Genomic DNA, 13701 nt, shown 5'->3' on the forward strand with positions numbered 1-13701 from the left:
TCATGAAAATTCCTGCAGACACTTGTAAAGTCTTGTGGAAATTTGGAATAGACTTTATTTGATTGATTGTAACAGATACAGCTTCAAAAATTCTAAGAAACTGACAGAGATGAATACGGGGGTGGCAGTCCTGCAGATAAAATTCCCATTGGATCATATTGAGTGAAACTGGTATAACCTCAGGTCAATGTGTGTTTCATGTCCCACTCTCATCCACAAAGAATGTGAGTCTGTTACAGTCACCAGCTACACAGGCTGGATTTTAACTAAAGCTGTAGAGACAGATGCTTTCACCTCCAAAGCTAACCTGGCAGCCATCACATAGGCACAGGAGGTATAAACTCTCTTTCCTTGTGGCAGTCAAGAATCTCTGAGCCCTAGAGAGAAACTCACCCTAAGGGAGGACAGGTACTGTTGCCTTACCCGTTCTGCAGGCTTTCTGCTTTAGTGCTCAGTCAGTGCTTGATAGCATCCTGGGTTAGTAGTCTACTAGACAGGATATGCAGTGTTGTTGAATCCCCTGCCTGCGTGGGATTTGCTTACTATTGGATGCCATAAGGAACTATCCTGTCCTCCATCTTGTTTGACGTGTATCTGAAACTGCTATGGGAGATGGCAAGGCAGCACTGACTTAAATGTCAGCAATGAGCAAATGACAACCAGCTCCATATCCTGGTGGGATGGCACTATGAATTGCTTCAAAAGACTGAAGCAACACTAGCCATTGAGAGGCCCACCACACCATTGTCCTGCTCTCTTCACTGGCTTCCCATGGAATATTGGGTCAAATTCAAGGTTTTGATCCTCCCTTGTGTTCAGAAGCCTCCATTAGGCTTGGTTCAAGTTACTTGAGAGACTCCTTCACCCTGTGTGATCATGACTTCCCATGACAGCTACAGTCCAGTACAATGAAACTACTGGCCTTAGGGTGAGACTCATGAGCATCACACCATTTTCTTGGTGACTGGTCCATGACTGGAGAACTCACTTCCAGAAGAGAAGAGAAGAGAAGAGAAGAGAAGAGAAGAGAAGAGAAGAGAAGAGAAGGACCATGAATCTCAATATTTTCAGAACAAAGTGTAAACCCCACTTCTTCAATCTATCCTTCTCTTTGTAACCCCATGAAAAACATGGATTATTTTTAAAATCCCTATGGAATGGGGAAAGGAGAAAGAGGTCCAGAGATCTTTTTGTGTTCACTAATTAAAAGGTACACAGATACCATGATGATAGACACTGCATAAGAACAGAGACAGGGCCATATATACTCCCTCTCCAGCCTGCAGTGCACACTATTGAGGCTGCACTGGCCCAATATGAGCTACTTTGGGAGAGGGGAAGTTGCGACTGCTTTCCACCAGCAAAACCTCCTTGCATGGTGAGTTTGCTGCTGCAGGAGCCGGGGTTTATGATGGCATACACTCAGATTGACTTTAACCTACTGACAGCATTGGGAGTTTTGTTTGAGTGAAGATCAGTTCTAGTCTCTCTCCTGTTAGAGTGACATGACCAAGGATGTGGCCAAACTATTATACAGTGCATTACAATTCAAGTTAACATAGTGCTCTTCTTCACAAAGTGTGTTATTAAAGGAAGCCTTATATACTTACACACTCAGCTCTCAAAAGGATTAGGAATTACCTTGCACTGCTCTATACATCATCTTATTTTAAATAGGAAAAGCAGTCATGAGAAACACAAACATTTCACACAGAAATCTGTCAACATACCCCATAATAATTTGGATAGTCAGGAAAGGAGATAAGCTTAATGAATTTTACCATCTTTTTTGTCAATGGTCACCTTAATTTACTTTGGATAAGGTCTGTGACACTGCTATCTGTCCCTAAAGAAAGGATAAACATTGTGCTGCATTATGTCCAAACCCTGTAAACCTATGCTGAGTTAAATGTCAATGACATGGTGCAATTTGGTTTGATTTTGGAGAGATTGGAAAGCGGTTGTCAATTCAGGTAGAAGCGCAGATCTCTCCTACAGTCTGAAAAGGAGGACAGAAAAAAGACTAGCAAGGAAGGATTATCTTGTAGTTAAGGTCATGGACCAGGATTCAAGGAGTCTGGATTCAATTTCTGGCTGTGCAACCTTGGATGAATAACAATCCCTCTGTGCCTCAGTTCCCAACCAGAATAGTTCCTTCCAGGGCTGGCTCTAGGTTTTTTTGCCTCCCCAAGCTTCAAGAGCGCAACTGCCAAATCAAAAAAAAAAAAAAGGGGGACAGAATGCCACCCCTGGAATTGTGCCACCCCAAGCACGTGCTTGCTTTGCCGGTCCTGGTTCCTTCTTGTCTATCACATCTTAAAGACTGTACCTTACTATCTAGAGGTACAGTGCCTAGCGTACAGGGGCCCTGATCTCAGATTAAGTCTCTCAGTGCTACTGCAATCTAAGTAATAAAAGAATAGTTAACAACAAGCTGCTTTCAAGAAGGAAAAAATATTTTTGGCTATTGCAGAGCAGTGCCTGCATATGAAATGATAATAACATAGCTACAAAACACCTCTTCCTCTAAAGCATTTCCCTGTTTCAAAAAGCGCAAATATTAATCACGTATACATTTTAAAGCTGCATTTGGCTGTGCTGCATATCTCTGCAACTCATGGTACCTCAAGTCCTAACAGTATCTGTGCAAGTAAGTTTTGATATGCTGCAGATCCGGGCATCTCACCTGGGGGAGTCATAACCTGCTGCAAAGTCAGAGGAGTGTGCCCACTGGGTACCATCAAACTGATTGGGTAGCAGGGAGAAGTTGCAAAATCGCTTGTTGCTAGGACCCAGAAGTAGCATGATCAAGGGAGGAAAAGAAAGCGTTCATTATCCATTCTCTGCTGCTACCTCTGTTCTGGCCTCTTTCATACTTAGTCACTGAGCAGCTCCTCATCTTTCCCTTCTTCCTGTTCCCTTTCTATCTGAACAGTGTCCAGCTCTGGGAGAAGCAATGCATTAAGAAGCAATTGAGCACCGTGCTACCGAGGATCGGGAAGCACACATACTAATACCAATCTCCCTCCACTAACCCAAGCCAGGATCCACATACCATCCACACCCCACCAGCACTAGTACTCCCCACTTCAGCATCTAAGAAGTCTGTGGCTTCTTGCCTCGACACAAATCACAAGATCTTTTGTGGCCACAAAGGATTAGGAGATTTAAGTTGAATGCAGCAAGAGCTAGAGGTTGTTTGTAGTTCCCAGATGGAAAAATACTGAGAACCAGTGCTGAAGACAGGTCACTTTAGTTAACACGGGTAAACTGCAATACCCGATGTGATCGTGATACAGACAATTTACTACCCTCATGTCACCTGCTATGCTACAATTTGCAATGTAGTTTTTAAAGTGTTGCATTTAATGACTCTTTTAGTGAGAAAAATGGATTTCTATGCCTTCCATGCTGTTATATACTAAAGAAAAAAAATCCCAAAAGAAAAATCCAAAACAAATGTGTTGTTCTTTTCCCCTTCTTTTAAAGCACAGTCAAGTAGAATGGCATACAGTTCTGAAGCCTACAAATTTGACCTGTCCTAAATGGGACTTTGTGCTCTGCAGAGGAGACTCCATTGATTAATATTGAGCTCCTATACAAGAGAAACTCCTTTTCTGAAGGACAGCTAGAAATTCAAGGTTTCCAGGCTCTAGATTAATGAAGCTGGAGATGAGCTCCACAACTGTGATTCAGCAAATGTCTTGCATCTCCAAATAAAGGGTTTTTTACAAAGTCCTGTGGCAAAGTAAGATATTTTGCCTGACTTACTTATGTCCACATTGTATGTAGACCCATCTTGGGTGTTGTCGTCCTTGGAAATATTTGTGTTTCATTCCTGCACTCGTACTTAGTGTGGCACTGAGATTGGAAAGAGGTAGCTGTGTCTTCTTTGTGCTGAGTTGAGGCCCAGTGATGGCTCCTCCCTCCTTTAGCTCAGGTCTTATATGTGTGTGGAGAGGGACTCAGAGCCAGCACACACAGCCTTGTGCTTGCTGGGGTAGCCCTACCTCAGTTGTATTTTCCATGAGGGGCCTTCCAGCTGCTTTTCATCCATTTTGATCTGGCAAAGGTAACCTAAAATGGCCACGGGGACTGATGTTTCAGGATCATAAAGCTATCTCTCATAAAGAGGTAGTTCCAGGAAGAACTTAGAATCAGAAAACATTGGTTGGCTGATAGTAGCATGTTCTGGAAACAACACTTAGCTGAGTGACATTAAAACCATGGCCTCTACCAGCTGAAAAGGGCCAAGTTAGAAGAAGATCAATGGGAAGATACGTGAAAAAAACCAACATGTCATGAATTTGGCCCCCATCTCAAATAACCCAAAACACAGAGAAAATTTTGGGTGATGTTTAGCTGTGCTTTTTATTAATTGAATTCCTTGCTTTGTTAATGCCAGATATTTCACAGGGAGATAGTTGACACTGTGTTACGTTTTATGAAGCTCATTTCTTGGAGCGCAATGTGCAGATTAGGGTAACTTCACCTATCACTTGCTTCATCAGTATTTACCCTTAGATGAGATGAAAAAGCATCATTGCTTAAGGAGATGATGCATGTTGTTGAACCAAGGAAAAATCAGCAGTGCATATTGCAAACAGCATAGTAGAGTCAGCAATTTGGTCTCTTAAAATATGAATGCTCTTTCCCAATAACTCTAATTACCATAGTTCAGTGGTTCAAACAAAATGATCCAATAGGTTCAGAACTGTTTTCTAGCCACGAACCTTCCAGTCAAAATCTTTAATCTTTATAGTGCAGTTTGTCTTACATTCCCCTGAAAAGTCTCTAGCATGCAGAAGTAGTTTTTCCTTTAGGGTACTATCGTGGAATGATATACAAATCCTCCAGGAGACAGAGGTTTAGTTTTCTGGGAGATTTTAATTTATCCCTATTAACTTGATGATGATATTGTATAGGCAACTGAACTCACTTTTTGAAATATAGGTGATATCTGAAATGGCAGGTGGTACTGAAGTCAGTATTATTTTTTTTTTTCTTAAATAAAGTTATAAACCACATAGAAATAATGTTATGGTTATAACACAAACTGAGAGAAATCAGGACATTGAAAATTGAGGCTGATATTGACTCTAAGGGAAAAGACAGAGGAGTGTGAATTCAGCTCAGCATCAGTCTGAGATGTTCTCTTCTTTGGGTTTTGTTTGCTGCTTCTGTCAATTTAGCATTTCTCCTAACCAATTTATTTCAAAAATATTCCATATAACTATCTAAAATAAATAATGGATCAACGTAAGATCTTCACTCAGTTTATCTTTAGACATTTCTTAGCAAAAAGACTATTGAGTGAAGAATAAAAAATGTGTAAGGTCATGAGTGTTTGGCTCATTATTTATTGTATTGTTTCAAATATCTACCATTATTTTTCCCCTGCAGATGGTGATCTGCCTTCATGTTCCACTGCTGTACCACACAGATTCTGCCGTCAGCTACACACCACTCCTTCGTGGTATGGATAGCAGCTCCATGTCACAAGTATGTTGATAGATTAGAGGTTTTGCATTATAAGGGCTGTACAAGTTGCAGAATGTGAAGCAGGACCATTAGAAGAGAGAAAGCATAAGGTGCTGGGAGGTTCATGGGACTCAGAGAAATGTGAGATGAAGTTGGGTGTTAGAGAGATTCCCCACACAGGGTAAAGACCCCGATTCAGTAAAATACAATCAATCAGACAACTCATGTGCTTAGAGGTAGGCACATGCTTAAATACTTTGTTGAATCAGGCTCAAAAGGAAGGAAAGAATCAGATAAGATCTGGGGATTGAAGAAAGAATCTTCAAAGTAAAAAGATTCTGTGATTCTGTCCTTGATTCCATAAATGTGATGGACACTAACCATAGAAATCAAACTGGAACATTAGTGCCTCCTTGAGATAAAAGGGGGTAATTGATGTAAGTTTTCTTGGTGTTATTTCTTCAGTCAGAACGGCTGTAAATTCAGCTGAGATTAGTTCACTTTGTTCAAGGCCATCCTTGTAATCAGAAACAACAGAAGGTTAGACCAAGAAAATGCAGCACAATACATGTGAAGATCTTCATTCCACAGTCCATCTGCATTTAATGGAATGCAGAGTTGTCAGCTCAGAATAGAAACAACACAAAGGCATCTGAAACACATTAATGTTTCACTTTTAAACCAATATTTTATATAGGCATTTATGGCTTATTCAATATATACACACACTGAGCTATAATCCCAGAGATAAACACGGAGAGCCAGTGTGTGCCTGGCCCTGAGCAAATCTGCTGTGGGTGGAGTGGACAGCAGGGATCTTTTCCTTGAAGCTTCTGCCTTTGTGCTGAGGCTGAGCACAATCCCACTGTGGAAGGGAGGTACTGCTTCCTGCTAGTCATCAGTACAGCTAGCCTCCTAAAGGGAGCAAGGAGAGACAGAGCGACAATGAAACCACAAATGGCCAGTCATGGATGGGAATTGCATCTTTTCAAAGGAAGATGGAGCTGCTGTTGTAGGATTTACTCTTCTGCCTTCAGAGGAGCAATTCTGGCTGAGCTATCAAGAATTTCTTTCTGGGGCTCCCATTCAGCAAAGCCCTTCTGTATGGCCCACAAGGTGGGTCATGTTTTAAAAGCCACATCCTGTACCTGAATATACACAGTCAGATCCTCAGCTGGTGGAAGCTCTGTCTAATTCAACAAGCGAACAGTTTGTCTTCACAGCCTCAAAAAGGGCCCAAAAGCGCTCCATCTGAAGTCAATAAATAAACTCCCACTGACTTCACTGGAAGCAGGATTATGGCTAAAGTCCTCTGCCTGAGAGCAATAGTACTCCAAAAATGGTGATCTCCAGGTGCATGCATAGGGAAAACAAAGAAGCAATATGATGAGAACATCAATATAAATGCAACAATATACATATGGCAATACTGAACATCTCAACTTGGTTCCTACTATAAGCGGGGGGGGAGGGAAGTCTCACTAAAAATTATCTCTTAGTTTTGCATCTGCTGAAATGAATCAAAGTCCAGGAATGAGGAGCATGGATACTTTCCAGACAAAAACACGTAAAATAAAATGAATGGAGAAAAAAGTATGTTTGATTTTTAACTGTCACATAACTTACTAGTACAAACACTGAAACTAGGTTTTAAACTTAAACAGAGGAAAAAATAATTGTTAGCCACTCTAGAGTTCTTGTGTGTTCTATTTCAGCTTTAGTATGAACCTATTTTATCCAAGTTATATAAGCCCATAAATAGCAGTTGGTAATAGAACAGCTGCCAGCACCTGAGCTATAGGCATATATACACACAACCACTTTAGAAAAAATTCAGATGTAATAGTATAAAATTTGCATTTTTCTTCAAAAGGAATGGTTTTCTTTTGTTACAGGAAATGGCATTTTATGAATAGATATTATGCAAAATGCTAAATCATGTTTTCTTTTCTTAATTACACTCAGTGTGTTCTCTAAATAATTGCCAAGTTTATTGCATACATGTGCATTTGTTTATGAAGGATTATAAGTATTCAGTGTCTGTGGACCACCCAAAATGGAATCAATTGAACCTTAACAATAATCTCCTACCTCCCTTTAGCATTCTTTAATTAACACACTGTGGGGGTTTTGGAGTGGGTGCTTTGTTTGTCACATTATAAATCCTGCAGCCCTAGGACTTGTAACAAATTAGGAAGTAAAGTGTGGAATGAATTCTGTTTCTTAAATTGCGAGGAACTGATGTTTGGAGGTGATATGAGCAAGAAACATGAACGCGGCAACGTAATTAGTGAAAGTGTGTTACTTTGCTTTTATCATGCTGAAGGAGAAAACAACAAGCATGACATTAAAAAAAAGGAAGAATTAGATACAAAATGACAGTCCTATTAGAAGAAAGGTTACTTTTTATTACAAAGGACTGAAAGTACATAACTGGGGGAGAGAAGGAGAAAACTAATGTTCTTTACTTGTAATTCCTTCCTATAGAGATACGAATTGTCAGCAGATGGTTGCTGAACACATCCTTTGATACATCACTCACAAGTTGACAGCTATAATATATCCTGTATTTCAATATTCCCAAATCCTGAGCTCATAGAATAATAGCAATCAAGGAGTGGAAGGGACCTCAAGAGGTCACCAAGATCAGTCCCCCACACTGAAGCAGGGCTAAATTAAACTAGACCATCCCTGACAGGTGCTTATCCAACCTGTAATTAAAAACCTCCAAGATGGGATTCTACAACCTCCCTTGGAAGCCTGTTCCAAAGTTTAACTATCCTTATAGTTGGATAGTTTTTCCTAATAGCTAATCTAAATCTTCTGTGCTGCAGATTAAACTAACTACTACTTGTGCTACACCTCTACCCCGATATAACATGACCCAATATAATACAAATTCGGATATAACGCGGTAAAGCAGTGCTCCGGGGGGGGGGGGGGGCTGCGCACTCCGGTGGATCAAAGCAAGTTTGATATAATGTGGTTTCACCTATAGTGTTATATCGAGGTAGAGGTGGACCGTCAGCGGACATGGAGAATAGTTGACTCATACACTTAGGACCAGTGATTCGCATCTTTACACTGATGTAACTCCAGTACAATTACTCTCAATTTACACTGGTGCAAGTGACAGCAGACTTGGGTTTTAAATGTTTTCTCCACATACGGTCAGAGGAAACTTATGTATCCCATCAGAACTCTTTGTTTACTTTCAATGGGGCCTTGCCTGCAGGCTGAAATCCACTGAAGTACAGCTCAATGAACTAGTCTCTAGCCTTTTCACCTCTGTGGAGACATGCGGGGGACGGGGTGGGGGAGTATATGGTACTACATTTAAAATATTGAGCTGGCTCTGAGGCCTGAATTGGAATTCAGCCTTGTGTGGAGTAAAAGGAAATCATTAGATGACTTTGAAAGATCTTAAGTTAAATGGCCTCAATTCACTTCCTGGTGGACCTCACCACACAACAATAATACTGTAGTCTAAGGGCTTGTCTACATTACCCACTGGATTGACGGGCAGCAATCAATCCAGCGGGGGTCGATTTATCACATCTAGATAAATCGACCACTGAGTGCTCTCCCGTTGACTCTAGTACTTCACCAGGGTGAGAGGCACAGGCAGAGTCGATGGGAGAGCATCAGCCATCGACTTATCACAGTGAAAACACTGCTGTAAGTAGATCTAAGTACGTAGACTTCAGCTACATTATTCACATAGCTGAAGTTGCGTAACTTAGATCGATCCCACCCCACCCCCGACCCCCCCACCCCCAGTGTAGACTAGGCCTAAGCAACTGCTAGTTCTCAAAAAGGATGTGGAGTGTAGTAAGAATGGATACTGGTGTACGGTTCTGCTCTGCTGTGTGCTATCCTAATAGATACTGAAGTTCATTGATGCAGGAGTTGATGGAATCTAAAAAAATTCATCTACACTTTTCCTGGCCTGCACACACAAAAATAATTTGCCCTAGTGTTCTTATCTAGAAAAAAAATCTCTGCATATAAAAAAAAAAACTAGCAGTCGACAAACCAGTATGAAAATATATAACAACACTGATACCATGTCCTCTTCAAAGCTGGGCTCATTTCAACATGTGAAACTGAACCAAACAGTATGTTGGTATCATTTTAAGAAAAAAAAAAAAAGACTATATAGCATGTAAGGCCACTACCACTAAAGTTACTAGCTGTGATTTTCAAAAGAGCCTGTGGGAATTAGGAGCCCAAATCCCACTGAAATGCACATTGGGCACCACTGCAGACCATTCATAAGGTTCAAAATGAAGCAAAACAAAATATCCCTGCATTGTTATTTACAGCATTGCTGGTGTAAGTCTACTTGAGAGAGGTAAAAAATCCTTTAACCACCCTGGAACATCATTATCAAAAACAGCCTAATGGAAATTAATAAGAGAAAGGGGTGATGAAACGGTGGCTCTCCATCCAGATAAATCTGACAGGATTTCTTCCATTATAGTCAAAATAATTACGTTATACTAGAATAAGAATAAACTGTAACACCAATTTTAACAGTGTATCAACAATTATTCAAGAACAAACATGTCAATCATAGATATAAATTGAAAAGATTCCAATGCATTGATTCAAATTATACTCAGATCCACTCTTCAGTAGAAAAAGCTTTTGGTCCTAGTCACGTGTGGTCATCTCTTCCTTAAGTAATAATGGAAAGTTGTTCTATATCCTAACCAATATTAAATTCTCCTTGAGAACCCACCTTTTGTTTTAAGATAGCTTGCAGGCAGTGTTTGGCAAGGTACATCCATTCCAATTTCCTCTCTGCAACCTTGTGTCTAAAACCATTGTTCTGTGCCCTGTCTTGTCTCTTTGTTGTGTCTAACTCAGATTTCAAGCTTTTTTGGGGGGGAGGAATGCTCTCAAGCTATGTTTGTAAAACACAGTGTGAATTTAAAGTAGAAATGACATTTAATAAAAATGTTAACCTGAAAATTCCCAGTATTTGAAGAATCCAGAAGCAAAGAAAATAATTCATTGTTGTGCAACCTCTTCCTCCGCAGCCCCTCTACATCAGAAGCTCAGGGTACAAGGGGCACTGGGTGCACACACATGTGGATCTTGAGCCCTTTTGCTGCCTTGATCTGAGCCCTTCACTGCTGCAGCATTCCATGCCAGAACATTGCAGCACACGGAGAGAGGTATGCACATGCACTTCTTTGTAACCCCACTCTGCACACCTGCTATTTGAATGAAAAGCTACAGGCCTCTCCCCTCCCAATCCAATCAGCCTGTATTGTCAAAGCCTTAGCAGATTGAGGACCTCTAATGGATAGATATATTGATGATTTTTTTTACTGGAAACATTTGGGTAATAAGTTCTGGAGCGGCAGAACTTCCACTCTTCCTGGACCCAGCAAAATAATCCACAAGGGGGAGGGATAGCTCAGTGGTTTGAGCATTGGCCTGCTAAACCCAGGGTTGTGAGTTCAATCCTTGTGGGGGCCACTTAGGGATCTGGGGCAAAATCAATACTTGGTCCTGCTAGTGAAGGCAGGGGGCTGGACTCAGCTCAACTCAATGATCTTTCAAGGTCCCTTCCAGTTCTAGGAGATAGGCTCTCTCCATTTAATTATTTATAAAGGAAGAATAGTAACACAAAACAGAAGGAAAAGAGACTGGATAGAAGGAGGCATCATGGTTCAATGAACAAACCATTGGACTAGGAGTCAAAATGGAGTCAATTCTCAGCTCTTCCACTGACTTACTGTATAACCTTGGGCAATTCATGTATCTCTCTATGCTTCAGTTTCCCCCATCTAACAGTGCTCACCCAGATTTGAAACACTCAATTTTAGTATCAGATTTTTACCAGCAGCGCTTACAGAATATTTGAGGCTTGTATTCACCAGCTGCTCCAGTTATTCCCCTAGTCATACTTTTTGATGGTTATGAAATATTTGATTGATTTAAAACCATCCAGAAGTATTCAATAGCCAAAACACCTGCCATGTGCCCAATCAGATCAGACCCAGGATACACTGCAAATTTTGTGACAGCACCTGTGGTCATGGGGTGTATTGCCAAATTTTGCAGACTTAGGTTGGGATATAATTATTTTTTTGATGAGGTACAGAAAAGCAGCCAGACTTTAGGGTGCTTATTTGAACATCTGAACCAAACCCTAACTCCAAACTAAAAACAAAAAATCCTCTGTGAGTCTGATCCAACTTCCATTGACATCAATGGAAAGGTGGATTGTGCCCTTTCTGAAGCTGAGGTATTTTGGTATGTGTGTCTTGTTGTTGAGTTTAAAAAAAAAAAAAAAAAAAAACACTCTTCCTGATAATCAGAAATTACTTTACTGTGAAGGCTTTAGGGGATATGAAAAACTCAATCTACAAGGCCACTGTCTTAGATACAGGATTGATTTACATCCTGCTCTTTGCACATTAGCTCTGTTAATTGATATAGTTCTGGATAACAACAATCCACTAATAGCTATGAGTGTGGTTTTAGGGGAAATGGAGATGCGGAAAACATTAAACTAACAAACAGGAATGGAACAGGATTTATTTAGTCACAATAAACCTGAAAGGAAAACAAAATGGGAGGTACCATTATCATCCTGAACTTTTAAAACCAACCCTCTTCTCCCCTTGTGATGTCAGTTTTAACACACATAGATATAGCCTTATGTTTCAGGTAAGGATGGCTGAACCAGTTCAGAAAACATGTTCCTATACATTTTTGATAATTTTTGACCCAAAATTGAACTGACCCATTTAGATGGTTCCAACATGTTTTATCAAGGTTTTTTCTTCCCTTCTCCCCTCTCCTCCCCCGCATCCCCTTGTTTGATCTGAATATGTCTAGGGTTAATGATACAGATTGGGATTTTCAAAGTCATGGAACTAGAGGTGACATTTTCAAAAGCAACTAAATTACTTGGGAGCCTAAGTCTCATTGAAAGTCAATGGAACTTAGTCTCCTAAATCCAATGGCAGCTGGGAGCCAGCCCAGGCTAGGTAGAGAGACTCTGGCTAGTCATGTGGGATTTGAGCTAGTGCATTAACAATAACAATAAAAAGAACGAGGAGTGTGGCACCTTAGAGACTAACAAATTTATTTGGGCATAAGCTTTCATGGGCTAAAATCCCCTTCATAGGAGAAAAATTAGCATAGGGAAATAGTTTTTACTTTGTGTAATGACCCTTCCATTCCCAGTCTTTATTCAAGCCTAATTTAATGGTGTCCAATTTGCAAATTAATTCCAGTTCTGCAGTTTCTCATTGGAGTCTGTTTTTGAAGGTTTTTTGTTGGAGAATTGCAACTTTTAGGTCTGTAATTACCCTACTGTTACTCACACCTTCTTGTCAACTGTTTGAAATGGGCCATCCTGATTATCACTACAAACGTTTTTTTTCTCTCCTGCAGATAATAGCCCACCTTAATTGATTAGTCTCATTAGAGTTGGTATGGCAACACCCATTTTTTCATGTTTCATGTTCTCTGTGTATATATATCTTCCTGCTGTATTTTCCACTGCATGCATCTGACGAAGTGGGTTTTAGCCCACAAAAGCTTATGCCCAAATAAATGTGTTAGTCTCTAAGGTGTCACAAGTACTCCTGTTCTTTTTGCTGATACAGACTAATACGGCTACCACTCTGAAACAAGAAAAGTGTAGATGCTGTGGCTAAGGCCTAGGGGGTTAGGCGGGCTTCAGATCCTGAGCTCCAGCCCGAGCTGCTGCATCCACACTGTTATTTTTAGCACACTAACTCGAGATCTGTTAGGACAAGTCTGTCTACCCAGGCTTGGAGGCTTGCTCTCAAAGGTATATGTGTACTACAGCTAAGGGCCAGATTTTCAAAGGTATTTAGGCCTAGTTGCCGAAAATGCAGATTACCTCCTAATGTTTTTTTTGGAAAATCCCTTAACAGGTTAGGACGGGGATAGAATCACAGAATATCAGGGTTGGAGGCGACCTCAGGAGGTCATGTAGTCCAACCCCCTGCTCAAAGCAGGACCAATTCCCAACTAAATCATCGCAGCCAGGGCTTTGTAAAGCCTGACCTTAAAAACCTCTAAGGAAGGAGATTCCACCACCTCCCTAGGTAACTCATTCCAGTGCTTCACCACCCTCCTAGTGAAAAAGTGTTTTCCTAATATCCAACCTAAACCTCCCCGCTGCAACTTGAGACCATTACTCCTTGTTCTGTCATCTGGTACCAC

Source organism: Chrysemys picta, chromosome 8 (assembly GCF_011386835.1).
Source record: "Chrysemys picta bellii isolate R12L10 chromosome 8, ASM1138683v2, whole genome shotgun sequence".
Lineage (NCBI taxonomy): Eukaryota > Metazoa > Chordata > Testudines > Emydidae > Chrysemys > Chrysemys picta.